This window comes from Ctenopharyngodon idella, chromosome 16 (assembly GCF_019924925.1).
Source record: "Ctenopharyngodon idella isolate HZGC_01 chromosome 16, HZGC01, whole genome shotgun sequence".
Taxonomy (NCBI): Eukaryota; Metazoa; Chordata; class Actinopteri; order Cypriniformes; family Xenocyprididae; genus Ctenopharyngodon; species Ctenopharyngodon idella.
In genome coordinates this window covers 4629997-4648882 of record NC_067235.1, presented here as the reverse complement: position 1 = coordinate 4648882, position 18886 = coordinate 4629997, and the positions used below count along the sequence as shown (strand labels likewise).

The following is an 18886-nucleotide window of genomic DNA, read 5'->3' as shown; positions in this document are numbered from 1 at the left end:
CATTATTTTTTCCATAATTAAACACAAAGTTATAGCATTAAATTGACAACCCTAGTACTGAGTGTTGCTGCTCCCCACTGTAGCGTCTGGACCAATCAGACACACAGTTATTCATTGTATTTAATGAAGAATCCAGAAACACTCTCTCTCAAAGTTCTGTGAACCCATCACCCTAAACTGCAACTAGCAGTGTATTATTACTATAATAAATGCACAAAATTTATTGAAATACACCTCATGTTTAATATTATAGTTTCGTCCTTACATCTACAGTAATACAAAATATTGTTAGCCACGACAGTATATATAATAAATACGTGGATCCGCAAAATATTTTCAATTGTTCTGATGGACGAGTGGCAGAATTTTCGTTTTCCTGTGCCAGAGGTTCTGGGTTCTAATCCGCCCTCGTGTCATTTCTTTTATTTTTTTCTCATTAAAACTACAGATGTTTATCAGTGATTGTATATCAAGAGCAGGGACACCTTTATGTGCATTTTGTTTTGTGATTTCACCGGAACGAATAGAGTCTCCGGTCGCAACAGCATTAACCGATAGATTGAAGCGCTCGTCCGTGTGAAGACTGCACAGTGTGCATGAGCGCCAAGAGGACACTGTTGTGCCACTGATAACAGTGACAACGAGCACTCAACATGATTTCAAAAACAGCACATCCCAGCGCCAGATCGCCTATTATTTAACACAAACGAATGAATTGCTAATCACCTAGAGATGTTTCTTTTGAATTAGTATACATCCGTGCCGCGAGATGTTTCAAAAAGTGGTGGGGACAATATCGACCCTGGCAAAAAGTGGCAGGGACATGTACCACCCGTCCCACCCGCAAATTACGCCTATGCAATTTTCCCATCTCATGAATTTCCTTTTATAGGCTTTGGCCTATGTATTAATTCTCTCTTTTGAACTCTTTTGGTATTATTGTTTCAGAGTTGCATACTATGGTTAACTAAAATCACATGGGTAGCATGTTTGGTATCGATGGACTCCCAACTTTCGTTTCATATTTGGTCATTTATGTTACATGTTGCTAACTCTATGACACTAGTATTATAAGAATCTAGAAGATTCTTCTCTCATGCATCCAATCCAATGTCTTATGCTAATATCTTGCTACAGAACAAAGACTCGTAAAGTTCCCTCTGAGGGAACAACTCCTTATTGGCTCAGTCACCTTAAGAGGGTGTGGCATCTTCACACTTTAAAATCACTGATCACAAGATCACAGTCCTTCTTTTACTGAGAAAACTCTGATGTGAAGATGATGCTAAGAAGCTAGAAGCTTCTAAGGAACCCCAAGCTTGTGCCAGGCTCCGGCCTAGACTTTTCATTCACCAAAGATCCTCTGAATCCAACTGGTTCTCTTTCATCAAGACAACATCAGCAAGAACAACTGGAGCCTTAACAAATTGCATCAGGACAAGTTTAATTTAAATTGGTGAGACATGCAAGTATCAAACTTAGTCTCATTATTTGATACATTAAGTATCCTTACCCCTTTTAAAGAAGGGCATGTTAGAACTAAACTGATGGTTTGCTCAAGGCTGTTGATCTGCTGAATCTCAAACAATGCTGTAACTTCTTGCTTTCCTGTATTCTGCTTTAGCTCTCTCTTTCCCTTGGTAAACTGTATGCATGTATGGGTGTGAATGTTAGAGTAGTTTAAGTGTTTAGTCTAGTTCAGTGGTTTTCTACGCCAAGCCCCCCCCCCCCCTCTCCGAATCAATACTGCACGCCCCCACCCCCCCCCTTTTTTTTTTCAATTTACAAAAACATTTGTATTTTAGTGTTATTACTTTTCAACCCCATGTTATTATTTCTTTAAAGAAGAAACTCAAGATAGATTTAAACCTTCAGAGTTCTTTTTTTCAAACATACTTTGCAGACATTCTTTACAACTTAAAAGTACTTACTCTGCTCAGTAATACAGTAACTTAAACAAATATGCACAAGTCAACCTGTCATACCAAACAAGACCACAGGGAGATACCAACGGACTGAATTTAAATACAAAGCGGATCCATTCAAAATTATTAAACACATCATCACTGACCCTCTCAAACTTCTCCAAAACACGCTTTTTTTTGGTGAGCATCCGTTATAAATAATTCACAGTACATTAATTACATTAACCACGCGAATATATTGAACTGTGTTCATGCAGAGACGTTATAACGATCAGTGAGTCAAGAGCGCACGTGCGGTTTGTTTGCGCATAATAACGGACTCGCGCATGCCTTATGTAAGACTCCTGTATGTCACTGTAATCATCTTTACCTTCATTACAATCGTGATTCATCAAAACCTTTTTAGCGACACTGGTTTTCTTTTTCCAACTGAGAGAGTTTGCGTTTTGAGCCACCGTTCAGTCTGTATTTCACAGCAGCAAGATGAGAAATGGCCTGGGCTGAACCGAAACAATCACAGAATATGTACGAGAGAGGTGGTGCCTTGTTTTAAATGTATTTTTTAATTAATTTAATTTAGCTTTTTTTAATGTAACGTATTAATAATTAAATTAATAAATTATATTAATATATTTAAATTAATTTTAAGTTATCTCGCGGCCCACCTGGAGGATCACTGAGGCCCCCTAGTGGGCCGCGGCCCATAGGTTGAAAACCACTGGTCTGGTTAATAAAGTCTTGTTCATGTCACACGTAAAGTCTGTGTTTCATGCTCATATACTGGAGCCGATCCTGACTACATGCTCTGAGTAGTACAGTACAAAAAGAATGTTATTTCCCATAAACTGGAAATGAACATTTCTTAGAATTAATAAACAATTAACACTGAGTGTTCATTGGCCAAACAGATTAATTGATTGTAATATTAATTTTATTACATTAAGTTAATTTTAACCGATCCACATATTTATAATTAATTATAAATAGTTATGATTAATTATTCATATTGCTTTCAGCGAATTTGCTACACCACCTGGTTTGTCCCCGTGGGCCCAAGCAAGCCACACGTGCTGGAACCGACCTCTCACCTTGGACACAACTATTGAAATCTTTTCCAATTTTATTAGATCATCGCCTGTGCCATGGTCCAAAGCTTCTGCGGAGAGGAGGCCCTTCATCCAAGTTATCATTGGAATGTTGGAATTGTGTAACAAAGCAATGAAAAGCAGCACTGAGCACCGATATCAAAATCAGAGATCATATAATAATCCCTTTAGAGTTCTGAATAGTTTACATCAATTTACTGTGCTGTCTGATTACAGTAGACACGCTGCATGTATCATGTATTTCTACACAAAGGGCTTAAAGAAGGAGATGATGGAAAAAAGTCAGAAAAAAAAGTACAATGCTTGCTTTCAGTTTGGTTACTATTTTGAGGAAAGGTCTGGATTAGATGTACCTAGCGCTTCTGACAAAGAGTTTTATGTCCATCTGATGAATGAGGTGCAGTTTATAATGACTGGAAATACTCTCCAGAAAAAATACATCGGGATATCTACTGAAAGACAGGAGCTAAATCAGACATGATGTCGTATGAATCTCTTATGTATTTCTGACTGAAACAGGATATTTAATGAAAAAAATTCTTTATCTATCAGGAATTGATTGGATGTGTCTCTGTATGAAAGGGAGTTGGAGGAGAGGGGTTAAAAAAGTAAGAGGAATTCGTGACATCAGCCAAAAAGGAAAGCCGTTTCAGAAGTGGATTTTGATGACAGATTATAAATTAAGCAAACTTTTTTAAAAATGTGCAGTAGCGTAATAAAAAAATACCTGCAACATGTGTTAAAGTAAATGTTAAACAGGGTTACGCAGCATTCAGAATTGAATTGAGAGTGGCTTTAAAATTTTAATTCAGTTCTTGAATTTGAACGTTTTGATAGGTTTGAAGAAATCTAGGCCTTATGGACAGAAAAAGATAGACATAAAGATGGACCACCAAAGTGGAAGAACACTTAATTTCCCAGAATGCATTATTTGTGCTGATTTTTTTTTTTTTTTTTTTTTGAATTCCAATTGTGTGCAACAGTCGGATTCCAGAAATAAGAATTTTGTTTATTTTCTCAACAGGAAAATAGATTTTGAACGATAATTTAGTGGTTTCCCCACCATTGACGGAATTTTCTGGCTTTCCGTGTTTTCACGGTTATACGGTCGGGGGCGCTATTACTCAATTTCTGAAAGAGTAGAGAACCCCCCCCCCCCCCCCCCCCCCCCCCCCCATTAATCAATGGTACAGTATATACTTGTATTGAAGCCATTCGTCCATATTATTTCAAATTATTTCTTAAAATAATCATGTTTAGCAGCTAAATTTGTGGTGAAAATTTACATTACTATGATGTTGTACAGAAAATACCACCAATCAGAGAGTTGCAGTGAGCAAATTGCGCCAAAAAGCTCTTTAGCTCCCCCCACATAACATAAAATATACAATATATTTTAATTTTATTGCAAAATATGCATATATGCGTGTGTGTGCATATTTAGCAATGAACAAAATATATTGTAATGTAAGAATGTAATCTACAACTTTGAATAGTTTTAATTTTTCACCATTGTTTTTAATTTGATTATGTCATTGGGACTTAATGGGACTGTAGTTCTTTCACAGTCTTGTACCTTTATTTTTATCCGATTTTCTAATTTTTTTTTTTTTTTTTTTTTTCACTTTTTTGCTCCAAATCAACTTTGTAATGTTGTGATCATAGACTGTAAAAAAAAGATGGACGCCGCGACACTGCTTCCTTCCATTGTAATGAACTGAACATAAAACATTCGACGATGTGCGTTGACATGTTACGCAAAAATGTCAGTTTGGAGCCTGGGCATGTGCAGAAGGAATCGTCAGTGGAGCCCGGAGGCGGAGTCGCGGTATCAAACTTCCGCCCAGATGACTGTGTCATCATTGATGTATTTTAAATAGGCTATATAAATGATACACAATTTAAAATTCAAATAATAGGCTATTCTGTTTCTAGAGCAATAATATTTTTGAAGCAGCAAATTCAGTAGATAAACTCAATATAATATGCCACTAGAAACAACTCTAAAATGTCAGAAATGGTCCTGCCATTTTAAATCAAGTTAAACTAACGTTACAGGAGATCGATTGCTGTAGACAGTGCTCTATAATTAATTAGAGTAGGTTATCATTAGTTTCGTCCTGCTAATTATCATTTTATACCCATAAAAATAATTAGTAACTGCCAGATAACGATCACCTGCTTTTTCCCGTCATGGCTAACGTTAGGCGTGTTATCTTAGCTAATAACATTTATTGATTAGCTTATAAAGCCCACATTTAATGTTAACAAAAAAAGTTCAGTGATCCGTCAGATCCTGTAGGTCGGTCAGTACAGTTTACTGCTGAACAACTCATTTTGTCGGTGTGAAATAACACAGAAATCGAAAATTAATAGTTAGCTATATATCTTAATTCTCCCCTCGAAGCTCCAGCAGTCCTCAGAGAAGCTGTCAGTCACAACTGTCAATCATAACGACACGCCCCGTTTCTATAGCATCAAATTGCCAGCTAAAATCAAACTTATCACAAAAACGAACAATTGAATATATATCAGCGTGATAACAACTACCTTAAATGACCAAAACTATCTTTTGGAAAATGTTATTGGAAGTGTAATTTATTTATTTTTGATTCAAGTGCCTTTCCTTTACCTGGAGAGGGCGGGGTTTATGACCTGTACTGCATCCAGCCACCAGGGGGCGATCAAAGAGCCCGCAGCTTCACTTTTCAGGACTTATGAGGCACACCCGGTTGTGATTCTCCTCGTAGCTGGTTGGCTTGGTTCATGACTTGTAACTCTTTAACAAAGACTTTTTTAAAATCACTATGGAAAAACTGAATGGAGAAAAAAATAACCGACGCCACTGAAAAAGTGGGCAAACTCTATTCATTCCTATATGTGTCAGTATTCAATTCTGTCATTCCAATTCAAATTCGAATTTAACATACTGTGTGTTGTGGCCAATTCAATTCAAATTCACACTAATGAATTGAAAGGGAGTCAATTATTCAAATAAATTCATACTAGAAAGTAAATGGGGTCAAATTCATGATGACTAAGTACAGATAAAGATGAGAAAGTAGCCAGACTTTGGCTCCAACATGTGAATTCCCACATTAGACAGAAAAAAAAAATCATTTGTACCCTTGAAAACAGGAAGAGCAGTTTAATTGAGCCTGACGTGCACTGACTGACTCTTTTCTCCTCCAGCAGACTCGAGGGACTCTGATGCTAACGAACGGTTGCTAGGGAGAGACCAGAAACACTGGGCAGTGCAGGTAATTTGGCTGACAGTTGGACAGAGCGTTTGTTTATACACGAATGCCACGCTGTTGGAGACAGAAGGACAGCTCTGTCTCATGTGACGCAAGTGCTTCTAACTGCATGTGGCAACAAAATCATTTTCACCTCTAATTTAAGGATCCTTTCATAGAACGCTCCGCACTTAAGACTAATAGCAAACAAGATACGTCACGCTGTGAGCCGCATACGTGACTTCCATTGACCAGAAAGCTTTATAGTCCACAATAATGACGTGCTGGGGAATTTCAGCTGTTGTTGTATGAGACATGAGCACTGATACAATATATCCCCCATATACACTATACTGCAATATCACAAATGCGAGAGTGCTGCTGTTCTGAATATCATCACGGCTGTGATTCAGACCGATATTAGATACATTACACCTTGTATTACTACACTACCATTCAAAACACATTGCAATTTAAAATGAAATGTAATTTATTCCTGTGATCAAGGCTGAATTTTCAGCATCATTACTCCAGTCTTCAGTGTCAAGAAAAAAATCGAAATGTAGACTAAAATTCAGATTTCAAATTATATTTAAAAATGTCTTAAATTATTATTAAAATAGTAAGCAAACACAGTCTGTGAAGCTTTAAATTACTAAAAAAGCCCATTAAACTATCATAAAGTGACTTCATGCGATCACTTTATGTGAAACCATTTTAAACAACCCTGGCTAATTGGAAACGTATCTGGCTACATTTCTGCAAAATGATACATTGCTTCTTGCACGTTTCATGACACTTTTAAAGTGACCAGTGAGTGGGGGTTAAAATCGCGTTCAGTTTTATCCAAACAGATAGACTTGATTGTGGTAGTGTTTTAACACATTGGTTGTTCGACGTATCATGAAAGTTCCAAAATGAAATGTCCGGTTAGTGGCGTTAATCCTAACCTACAGTGTTAAAGGGATAGTTCACCCAAACATGAAAATTCTGTCATCATTTACTCACCCTCAAGTTGTTCCAAACCCGTAAGACTTTCGTTCATAAAGAGATCATAAAACTAATCCATATGAATCGAGCGGTTTAGTCCAGATTTTCGGAGAGACTTGATCGCTTTATATGATGAACAGATTTAATTTAAGCATTTATTCACATATAAACATTGATCAGCGAACATAAACAGAAGCTCAAACGCGCTGTGTAACACACTAAAACTAACCTCATTGGTTCTTGCAGAAGCTCAAATGTGTTGCGTAACACACCAAAACTAACCTCACTGGTTCTTGCAGAAGCTCAAATGTGCTGCGTAACACACTAAAACTAACGTCACTGGTTCTTGCAGAAGCTCAAATGTACTGCGTAACACACCAAAACTAACCTCACTGGTTCTTGCGGAAGCTCAAATGTGCTGCGTAACACACCAAAACTAACCTCACTGGTTCTTGCGGAAGCTCAAACTTTCTGCGTAACACACCAAAACTAACCTCACTGGTTCTTGCGGAAGCTCAAACTTTCTGCGTAACACACCAAAACTAACCTCACTGGTTCTTGCGGAAGCTCAAATGTGCTGCGTAACACACCAAAACTAACCTCACTGGTTCTTGCGGAAGCTCAAACTTTCTGCGTAACACACCAAAACTAACCTCACTGGTTCTTGCAGAAGCTCAAATGTGCTGCGTAACACACCAAAACTAACCTCACTGGTTCTTGCGGAACCTCAAATGTGCTGCATAACACACCAAAACTAACCTCACTGGTCCTTGCAGAAGCTCAAATGTGCTGCGTAACACACTAAAACTAACCTCACTGGTTCTTGCAGAAGCTCAAACTTTCTGCGTAACACACCAAAACTAACCTCACTGGTTCTTGCGGAAGCTCAAATGTGCTGCATAACACACCAAAACTAACCTCACTGGTCCTTGCAGAAGCTCAAATGTGCTGCGTAACACACCAAAACTAACCTCACTGGTTCTTGCAGAAGCTCAAATGTGCTGCGTAACACACCAAAACTTACCTCACTGGTTCTTGCGGAAGCTCAAACTTTCTGCGTAACACACCAAAACTAACCTCACTGGTTCTTGCAGAAGCTCAAATGTGCTGCGTAACACACCAAAACTAACCTCACTGGTCCTTGCAGAAGCTCAAATGTGCTGCGTAACACACTAAAACTAACCTCACTGGTTCTTGCAGAAGCTCAAATGTGCTGCGTAACACACCAAAACTAACCTCACTGGTTCTTGCGGAAGCTCAAATGTGCTGCATAACACACCAAAACTAACCTCACTGGTTCTTGCGGAAGCTCAAACTTTCTTCGTAACACACCAAAACTAACCTCACTGGTTCTTGCGGAAGCTCAAACTTTCTGTGTAACACACAAAAACTAACCTCACTGGTTCTTGCGGAAGCTCAAACTTTCTGCGTAACACACCAAAACTAACCTCACTGGTTCTTGCGGAAGCTCAAATGTGCTGCGTAACACACCAAAACTAACCTCACTGGTTCTTGCGGAAGCTCAAACTTTCTGCGTAACACATGATAATGAACCTCATTGGTTTTTGCAGAAGCTCAAATGTGCTGCATAACACACTAAAACTAACCTCACTGGTTCTTGCGGAAGCTCAAACTTTCTGCGTAACACATGATAATGAACCTCATTGGTTTTTGCAGAAGCTCAAATGTGCTGCGTAACACACTAAAACTAACCTCACTGGTCCTTGCAGAAGCTCAAATGTGCTGAGTAACACACTAAAACTAACCTCACTGGTTCTTGCAGAAGCTCAAATGTACTGCGTAACACACCAAAACTAACCTCACTGGTTCTTGCGGAAGCTCAAACTTTCTGCGTAACACACCAAAACTAACCTCACTGGTTCTTGCGGAAGCTCAAATGTGCTGCGTAACAGACCAAAACTAACCTCACTGGTTCTTGCGGAAGCTCAAACTTTCTGCGTAACACACAAAAACTAACCTCACTGGTTCTTGCGGAAGCTCAAACTTTCTGCGTAACACACCAAAACTAACCTCACTGGTTCTTGCGGAAGCTCAAATGTGCTGCGTAACACACCAAAACTAACCTCACTGGTTCTTGCGGAAGCTCAAACTTTCTGCGTAACACATGATAATGAACCTCATTGGTTTTTGCAGAAGCTCAAATGTGCTGCATAACACACTAAAACTAACCTCACTGGTTCTTGCGGAAGCTCAAACTTTCTGCGTAACACATGATAATGAACCTCATTGGTTTTTGCAGAAGCTCAAATGTGCTGCGTAACACACTAAAACTAACCTCACTGGTCCTTGCAGAAGCTCAAATGTGCTGAGTAACACACTAAAACTAACCTCACTGGTTCTTGCAGAAGCTCAAATGTACTGCGTAACACACCAAAACTAACCTCACTGGTTCTTGCGGAAGCTCAAACTTTCTGCGTAACACACCAAAACTAACCTCACTGGTTCTTGCGGAAGCTCAAACTTTCTGCGTAACACACCAAAACTAACCTCACTGGTTCTTGCGGAAGCTCAAATGTGCTGCGTAACAGACCAAAACTAACCTCACTGGTTCTTGCGGAAGCTCAAATGTGCTGCGTAACAGACCAAAACTAACCTCACTGGTTCTTGCGGAAGCTCAAACTTTCTGCGTAACACACCAAAACTAACCTCACTGGTTCTTGCAGAAGCTCAAATGTGCTGCGTAACACACCAAAACTAACCTCACTGGTTCTTGCGGAAGCTCAAATGTGCTGCATAACACACCAAAACTAACCTCACTGGTCCTTGCAGAAGCTCAAATGTGCTGCGTAACACACTAAAACTAACCTCACTGGTTCTTGCAGAAGCTCAAACTTTCTGCGTAACACACCAAAACTAACCTCACTGGTTCTTGCGGAAGCTCAAATGTGCTGCATAACACACCAAAACTAACCTCACTGGTCCTTGCAGAAGCTCAAATGTGCTGCGTAACACACCAAAACTAACCTCACTGGTTCTTGCAGAAGCTCAAATGTGCTGCGTAACACACCAAAACTTACCTCACTGGTTCTTGCGGAAGCTCAAACTTTCTGCGTAACACACCAAAACTAACCTCACTGGTTCTTGCAGAAGCTCAAATGTGCTGCGTAACACACCAAAACTAACCTCACTGGTCCTTGCAGAAGCTCAAATGTGCTGCGTAACACACTAAAACTAACCTCACTGGTTCTTGCAGAAGCTCAAATGTGCTGCGTAACACACCAAAACTAACCTCACTGGTTCTTGCGGAAGCTCAAATGTGCTGCATAACACACCAAAACTAACCTCACTGGTTCTTGCGGAAGCTCAAACTTTCTTCGTAACACACCAAAACTAACCTCACTGGTTCTTGCGGAAGCTCAAACTTTCTGCGTAACACACCAAAACTAACCTCACTGGTTCTTGCGGAAGCTCAAACTTTCTGCGTAACACATGATAATGAACCTCATTGGTTTTTGCAGAAGCTCAAATGTGCTGCGTAACACACCAAAACTAACCTCACTGGTTCTTGCGGAAGCTCAAATGTGCTGCGTAACACACTAAAACTAACCTCACTGGTTCTTGCAGAAGCTCAAATGTGCTGCGTAACACACCAAAACTAACCTCACTGGTTCTTGCAGAAGCTCAAATGTGCTGCGTAACACACTAAAACTAACCTCACTGGTTCTTGCAGAAGCTCAAATGTACTGCGTAACACACCAAAACTAACCTCACTGGTTCTTGCGGAAGCTCAAACTTTCTGCGTAACACACCAAAACTAACCTCACTGGTTCTTGCGGAAGCTCAAACTTTCTGCGTAACACACCAAAACTAACCTCACTGGTTCTTGCGGAAGCTCAAACTTTCTGCGTAACACACCAAAACTAACCTCACTGGTTCTTGCGGAAGCTCAAATGTGCTGCGTAACACACCAAAACTAACCTCACTGGTTCTTGCGGAAGCTCAAATGTGCTGCGTAACACACCAAAACTAACCTCACTGGTTCTTGCAGAAGCTCAAATGTGCTGCGTAACACACCAAAACTAACCTCACTGGTCCTTGCAGAAGCTCAAATGTGCTGCGTAACACACCAAAACTAACCTCACTGGTTCTTGCGGAAGCTCAAATGTGCTGCGTAACACACCAAAACTAACCTCACTGGTTCTTGCGGAAGCTCAAACTTTCTGCGTAACACACCAAAACTAACCTCACTGGTTCTTGCAGAAGCTCAAATGTGCTGCGTAACACACCAAAACTAACCTCACTGGTTCTTGCGGAAGCTCAAATGTGCTGCGTAACACACCAAAACTAACCTCACTGGTTCTTGCGGAAGCTCAAATGTGCTGCGTAACACACCAAAACTAACCTCACTGGTCCTTGCAGAAGCTCAAATGTGCTGCGTAACACATTAAAACTAACCTCACTGGTTCTTGCAGAAGCTCAAATGTGCTGCGTAACACACCAAAACTAACCTCACTGGTTCTTGCGGAAGCTCAAATGTGCTGCATAACACACCAAAACTAACCTCACTGGTTCTTGCGGAAGCTCAAACTTTCTTCGTAACACACCAAAACTAACCTCACTGGTTCTTGCGGAAGCTCAAACTTTCTGCGTAACACACAAAAACTAACCTCACTGGTTCTTGCGGAAGCTCAAACTTTCTGCGTAACACACCAAAACTAACCTCACTGGTTCTTGCGGAAGCTCAAATGTGCTGCGTAACACACCAAAACTAACCTCACTGGTTCTTGCGGAAGCTCAAACTTTCTGCGTAACACATGATAATGAACCTCATTGGTTTTTGCAGAAGCTCAAATGTGCTGCATAACACACTAAAACTAACCTCACTGGTTCTTGCGGAAGCTCAAACTTTCTGCGTAACTCACCAAAACTAACCTCACTGGTTCTTACGGAAGCTCAAATGTGCTGTGTAACACACCAAAACTAACCTCACTGGTTCTTGCAGAAGCTCAAATGTGCTGCGTAACACACTAAAACTAACCTCACTGGTTCTTGCAGAAGCTCAAATGTGCTGCGTAACACACCAAAACTAACCTCACTGGTTCTTGCAGAAGCTCAAATGTGCTGCGTAACACACTAAAACTAACCTCACTGGTTCTTGCAGAAGCTCAAATGTACTGCGTAACACACCAAAACTAACCTCACTGGTTCTTGCGGAAGCTCAAACTTTCTGCGTAACACACCAAAACTAACCTCACTGGTTCTTGCGGAAGCTCAAACTTTCTGCGTAACACACCAAAACTAACCTCACTGGTTCTTGCGGAAGCTCAAATGTGCTGCGTAACACACCAAAACTAACCTCACTGGTTCTTGCAGAAGCTCAAACTTTCTGCGTAACACACCAAAACTAACCTCACTGGTTCTTGCAGAAGCTCAAATGTGCTGCGTAACACACCAAAACTAACCTCACTGGTTCTTGCGGAAGCTCAAATGTGCTGCATAACACACCAAAACTAACCTCACTGGTCCTTGCAGAAGCTCAAATGTGCTGCGTAACACACTAAAACTAACCTCACTGGTTCTTGCAGAAGCTCAAACTTTCTGCGTAACACACCAAAACTAACCTCACTGGTTCTTGCGGAAGCTCAAATGTGCTGCGTAACACACCAAAACTAACCTCACTGGTTCTTGCAGAAGCTCAAATGTGCTGCGTAACACACCAAAACTAACCTCACTGGTTCTTGCGGAAGCTCAAATGTGCTGCGTAACACACCAAAACTAACCTCACTGGTTCTTGCGGAAGCTCAAACTTTCTTCGTAACACACCAAAACTAACCTCACTGGATCTTGCGGAAGCTCAAACTTTCTGCGTAACACACAAAAACTAACCTCACTGGTTCTTGCGGAAGCTCAAATGTGCTGCGTAACACACCAAAACTAACCTCACTGGTTCTTGCGGAAGCTCAAACTTTCTGCGTAACACACAAAAACTAACCTCACTGGTTCTTGCGGAAGCTCAAACTTTCTGCGTAACACACCAAAACTAACCTCACTGGTTCTTGCGGAAGCTCAAATGTGCTGCGTAACACACCAAAACTAACCTCACTGGTTCTTGCGGAAGCTCAAACTTTCTGCGTAACACATGATAATGAACCTCATTGGTTTTTGCAGAAGCTCAAATGTGCTGCATAACACACTAAAACTAACCTCACTGGTTCTTGCGGAAGCTCAAACTTTCTGCGTAACACACCAAAACTAACCTCACTGGTTCTTGCGGAAGCTCAAACTTTCTGCGTAACACACCAAAACTAACCTCACTGGTTCTTGCGGAAGCTCAAACTTTCTGCGTAACACACCAAAACTAACCTCACTGGTTCTTGCGGAAGCTCAAATGTGCTGCGTAACACACCAAAACTAACCTCACTGATTCTTGCGGAAGCTCAAATGTGCTGCGTAACACACCAAAACTAACCTCACTGGTTCTTGCGGAAGCTCAAACTTTCTGCGTAACACACCAAAACTAACCTCACTGGTTCTTGCAGAAGCTCAAATGTGCTGTGTAACACACCAAAACTAACCTCACTGGTTCTTGCGGAAGCTCAAATGTGCTGCGTAACACACCAAAACTAACCTCACTGGTTCTTGCGGAAGCTCAAACTTTCTGCGTAACACATGATAATGAACCTCATTGGTTTTTGCAGAAGCTCAAATGTGCTGCATAACACACTAAAACTAACCTCACTGGTTCTTGCGGAAGCTCAAACTTTCTGCGTAACACACCAAAACTAACCTCACTGGTTCTTGCGGAAGCTCAAACTTTCTGCGTAACACACCAAAACTAACCTCACTGATTCTTGCGGAAGCTCAAATGTGCTGCGTAACACACCAAAACTAACCTCACTGGTTCTTGCGGAAGCTCAAACTTTCTGCGTAACACACCAAAACTAACCTCACTGGTTCTTGCAGAAGCTCAAATGTGCTGCGTAACACACCAAAACTAACCTCACTGGTTCTTGCGGAAGCTCAAATGTGCTGCATAACACACCAAAACTAACCTCACTGGTCCTTGCAGAAGCTCAAATGTGCTGCGTAACACACCAAAACTAACCTCACTGGTTCTTGCGGAAGCTCAAACTTTCCGCGTAACACACCAAAACTAACCTCACTGGTTCTTGCAGAAGCTCAAATGTGCTGCGTAACACACCAAAACTAACCTCACTGGTCCTTGCAGAAGCTCAAATGTGCTGCGTAACACACTAAAACTAACCTCACTGGTTCTTGCGGAAGCTCAAATGTGCTGCGTAACACACCAAAACTAACCTCACTGGTTCTTGCGGAAGCTCAAATGTGCTGCGTAACACACCAAAACTAACCTCACTGGTTCTTGCGGAAGCTCAAACTTTCTGCGTAACACACCAAAACTAACCTCACTGGTTCTTGCGGAAGCTCAAACTTTCTGCGTAACACACAAAAACTAACCTCACTGGTTCTTTCGGAAGCTCAAACTTTCTGCGTAACACACCAAAACTAACCTCACTGGTTCTTGCGGAAGCTCAAATGTGCTGCGTAACACACCAAAACTAACCTCACTGGTTCTTGCGGAAGCTCAAACTTTCTGCGTAACACATGATAATGAACCTCATTGGTTTTTGCAGAAGCTCAAATGTGCTGCATAACACACTAAAACTAACCTCACTGGTTCTTGCGGAAGCTCAAACTTTCTGCGTAACACACCAAAACTAACCTCACTGGTTCTTGCGGAAGCTCAAATGTGCTGCGTAACACACCAAAACTAACCTCACTGGTCCTTGCAGAAGCTCAAATGTGCTGCGTAACACACCAAAACTAACCTCACTGGTTCTTGCAGAAGCTCAAATATGCTGCGTAACACACCAAAACTAACCTCACTGGTCCTTGCAGAAGCTCAAATGTGCTGCGTAACACACCAAAACTAACCTCACTGGTCCTTGCAGAAGCTCAAATGTGCTGCGTAACACACTAAAACTAACCTCACTGGTTCTTGCAGAAGCTCAAACGTTCTGCGTAACACACCAAAACTAACCTCACTGGTTCTTGCAGAAGCTCAAATGTGCTGCGTAACACACCAAAACTAACCTCACTGGTCCTTGCAGAAGCTCAAATGTGCTGCGTAACACACCAAAACTAACCTCACTGGTCCTTGCAGAAGCTCAAATGTGCTGCGTAACACACCAAAACTAACCTCACTGGTCCTTGCAGAAGCTCAAATGTGCTGCGTAACACACCAAAACTAACCTCACTGGTTCTTGCAGAAGCTCAAATGTGTTGCGTAACACACCAAAACTAACCTCACTGGTTCTTGCGGAAGCTCAAACTTTCTGCGTAACACATGATAATGAACCTCATTGGTTTTTGCAGAAGCTCAAATGTGCTGCATAACACACCAAAACTAACCTCACTGGTCCTTGCAGAAGCTCAAATGTGCTGCGTAACACACCAAAACTAACCTCACTGGTCCTTGCAGAAGCTCAAATGTGCTGCGTAACACACCAAAACTAACCTCACTGGTTCTTGCAGAAGCTCAAATGTGCTGCGTAACACACCAAAACTAACCTCACTGGTTCTTGCAGAAGCTCAAATGTGCTGCGTAACACACCAAAACTAACCTCACTGGTCCTTGCAGAAGCTCAAATGTGCTGCGTAACACACCAAAACTAACCTCACTGGTTCTTGCAGAAGCTCAAATGTGCTGCGTAACACACCAAAACTAACCTCACTGGTTCTTGCAGAAGCTCAAATGTGCTGCGTAACACACCAAAACTAACCTCACTGGTCCTTGCAGAAGCTGAAATGTGCTGCGTAACACACCAAAACTAACCTCACTGGTTCTTGCAGAAGCTCAAATGTGCTGCGTAACACACCAAAACTAACCTCACTGGTCCTTGCAGAAGCTCAAATGTGCTGCGTAACACACCAAAACTAACCTCACTGGTTCTTGCAGAAGCTCAAATGTGCTGCGTAACACACTAAAACTAACCTCACTGGTTCTTGCAGAAGCTCAAATGTGCTGCGTAACACACCAAAACTAACCTCACTGGTTCTTGCGGAAGCTCAAACTTTCTGCGTAACACATGATAATGAACCTCATTGGTTTTTGCAGAAGCTCAAATGTGCTGCGTAACACACTAAAACTAACCTCATTGGTTCTTGCAGAAGTTCAAACGTTCTGCGTAACACACCAAAACTAACCTCACTGGTTCTTGCGTAAGCTCAAACGTTCTGCGTAACACACCAAAACTAACCTCACTGGTTCTTGCGTAAGCTCAAACGTTCTGCGTAACACACCAAAACTAACCTCACTGGTTCTTGCGTAAGCTCAAACGTTCCGCGTAACACACCAAAACTAACCTCACTGGTTCTTGCGTAAGCTCAAACGTTCTGCGTAACACACCAAAACTAACCTCACTGGTTCTTGCGGAAGCTCAAACTTTTTGCATAACACATGATAATGAACCTCATTGGTTTTTGCAGAAGCTCAAATGTGCTGCATAACACACTAAAACTAACCTTAATGGTTCTTGCAGAAGCTCAAACATGCTGCATAACATGAGAATGAACCTCACTGGTTTTTGTGGAAGCTCAAATGTGCCTACCCTTTAACAAAAGTAATAAAAATGCATTTGATGAAGCAACTATTGCTGCCTCTACATGTATTTGAGCTCATTTATCATGACTCGTACCAGAGTGAGATGCCGTGCACATTTAGTACATTAGAAAAGCCAAACATATTGAGCTGGTTATGGGATGCGAACATCAAAAGGTATCAGTTTACAAATCATGCACTATGATAAAAGTGTTTTGAGGTCATAACATATTATTGTGTGCAAGGATCCACGTGAAAATAAGTCTTTATTAATTGATGATCTGCATCTGTAATCATAATTTTTATGAAAAGGAATCAAAGTTGTTGGGGTTTTACAGACACTAGTGTTAATTTGAGATGGAAACTGCAGTGAATTATATGTATAGGTATGTTTTGGATGTTTTCATTGTTTTGTCAAAAAATGTATATGTAGAGGCATGATTTTCCTGTGAGCCTAGGTTGAGTTTAAAGGACCCAAACTTAAATTGTTATTCACTGACAGTCTCCTTACAGTGTAGCTCTCAGATGTCATTTTCCATTTTGCAGTTTCAAATGGTGCTATTTTTTTTTTTTTTTTCAATTTAAATGAAGATGTGAAAAACTTTGGTAGAAATCCATCATATGACTTGTGCACTTTTCTTTTTTTACCTATTTAGAGAGCTTGACTATGCATTTGCTGTTTTATGTAAAAGATCTGCATGAAGATTCTTCAAAATTTCCCCTCGTGTTTCACAAAAAAACAACATATGACTTACAGTATGATGCCTGTTTTGTAGAATGACACCGTTGCATTTCACTTTTCCAGTGAAGTTACTGAGTACAATGGCAGTGGAGGGTGCTGAAGGATCCAAAGCAGTGGAATTTGAGTTTGGAGCGTGCATGAGTCATTTGAGGTCAGTCAGGGAAACATATGATGAGGGAAAGCATTCTTCTTTCTCTGGGGATTGGAACAAAAACACACATACATTCACACAGTGAGGCTCTTCTATAAGTGCTGGAAGCAGAACAAGCCCGGACAGCCAGTGTAAACGGGAGCTACCTCACTCTCGGTCAGATCAGGACCTGTTCTTATGTGCATGGAATTAAAACATATGTATGACTTTGAGATGAGCGTCTGATGTCACTTCAGTAAAAAGTAATGATATTGATACATGTGGAAGCAATTTTCTTGCAATATCCAGTGCAGCACTGTACTGCCAAGACGGAACTGCCTGTGGTGGCTTAAAACACTGTATTAATGGACTCCATCAATGATCATCTTTGCTTTTGAACTGAATGTGAATAATGGAAAATAGAAGCACTCTGACATTTTGAAGGCTGACTGGCAGATGAATATTCACTAGAAAATTGGAAATTCACTAAACTTTATTAGAATATATACAATTACTGCATATTTTAATGCCTCATTCCTGATCCATAACAACCTTTGAACTTTTTTAAAAATGAATATCCTTGATGTAATTTAAGGACATTTTTCTATAAAAGAGTAAAACACACATCTGCTCTGATCAAGCTTGATTAATTCTAACCTGATTATTCACACACTGGCAGGAACAGGATAGAATAAACAGCTAATGAGAATTACAATAGCTTAAATTGAGCTCGTCAGCTTGAAGTTAACTGATATTTTTCTTCATATTTTTGTGTTTAACTTGAAAGTTTGATAATATATTTATTTCGGTAATTTGATCAAACAAGATGAAATACGTTACAGCGACACAATCCAACATTACCACATCAGAATTCATCAAGTCCATTGCTAATACTTACTGACGCTTGTGCTGTTACTGCTTGCCCACTGATGTCACTTCCTGGAGGATTATGTCATTTAGGAATTGCCTTTTTGTTAGTCAAAGGGGTTTTACAAAACACTAAAGCCACTGTCATAAAACTTTGAGCATGTGAAATTTCTTCAAACACTGCAATAATCAAGATGTAATGCTTACTAACTAAAATTGCTTGCTAAATAACAAATAATAATACATTCAAAATGTGTGGCAATATACCATCTTCTATGGATTCAGTCAAGAGGTAAATCTGACGTTCACA

General features: G+C 40.6%; 2 long non-coding RNA genes across 2 annotated transcripts; one reads left to right on the top strand and one right to left on the bottom strand.

Annotated features, from left to right (window-relative positions):
- Positions 1-6220: 6220 nt before the first annotated feature.
- LOC127497394 (uncharacterized) lies at positions 6221-18220 on the top strand. Its single transcript, XR_007925533.1, has 2 exons — positions 6221-6291; positions 17643-18220. It is a non-coding gene; the product is annotated as an uncharacterized LOC127497394 (long non-coding RNA).
- Positions 10197-12268, bottom strand: LOC127497393 (uncharacterized). Its single transcript, XR_007925532.1, has 3 exons — positions 12204-12268; positions 11250-11355; positions 10197-10242 (listed from the first exon to the last, which is right to left on the bottom strand). It is a non-coding gene; the product is annotated as an uncharacterized LOC127497393 (long non-coding RNA).
- Positions 18221-18886: the final 666 nt, after the last annotated feature.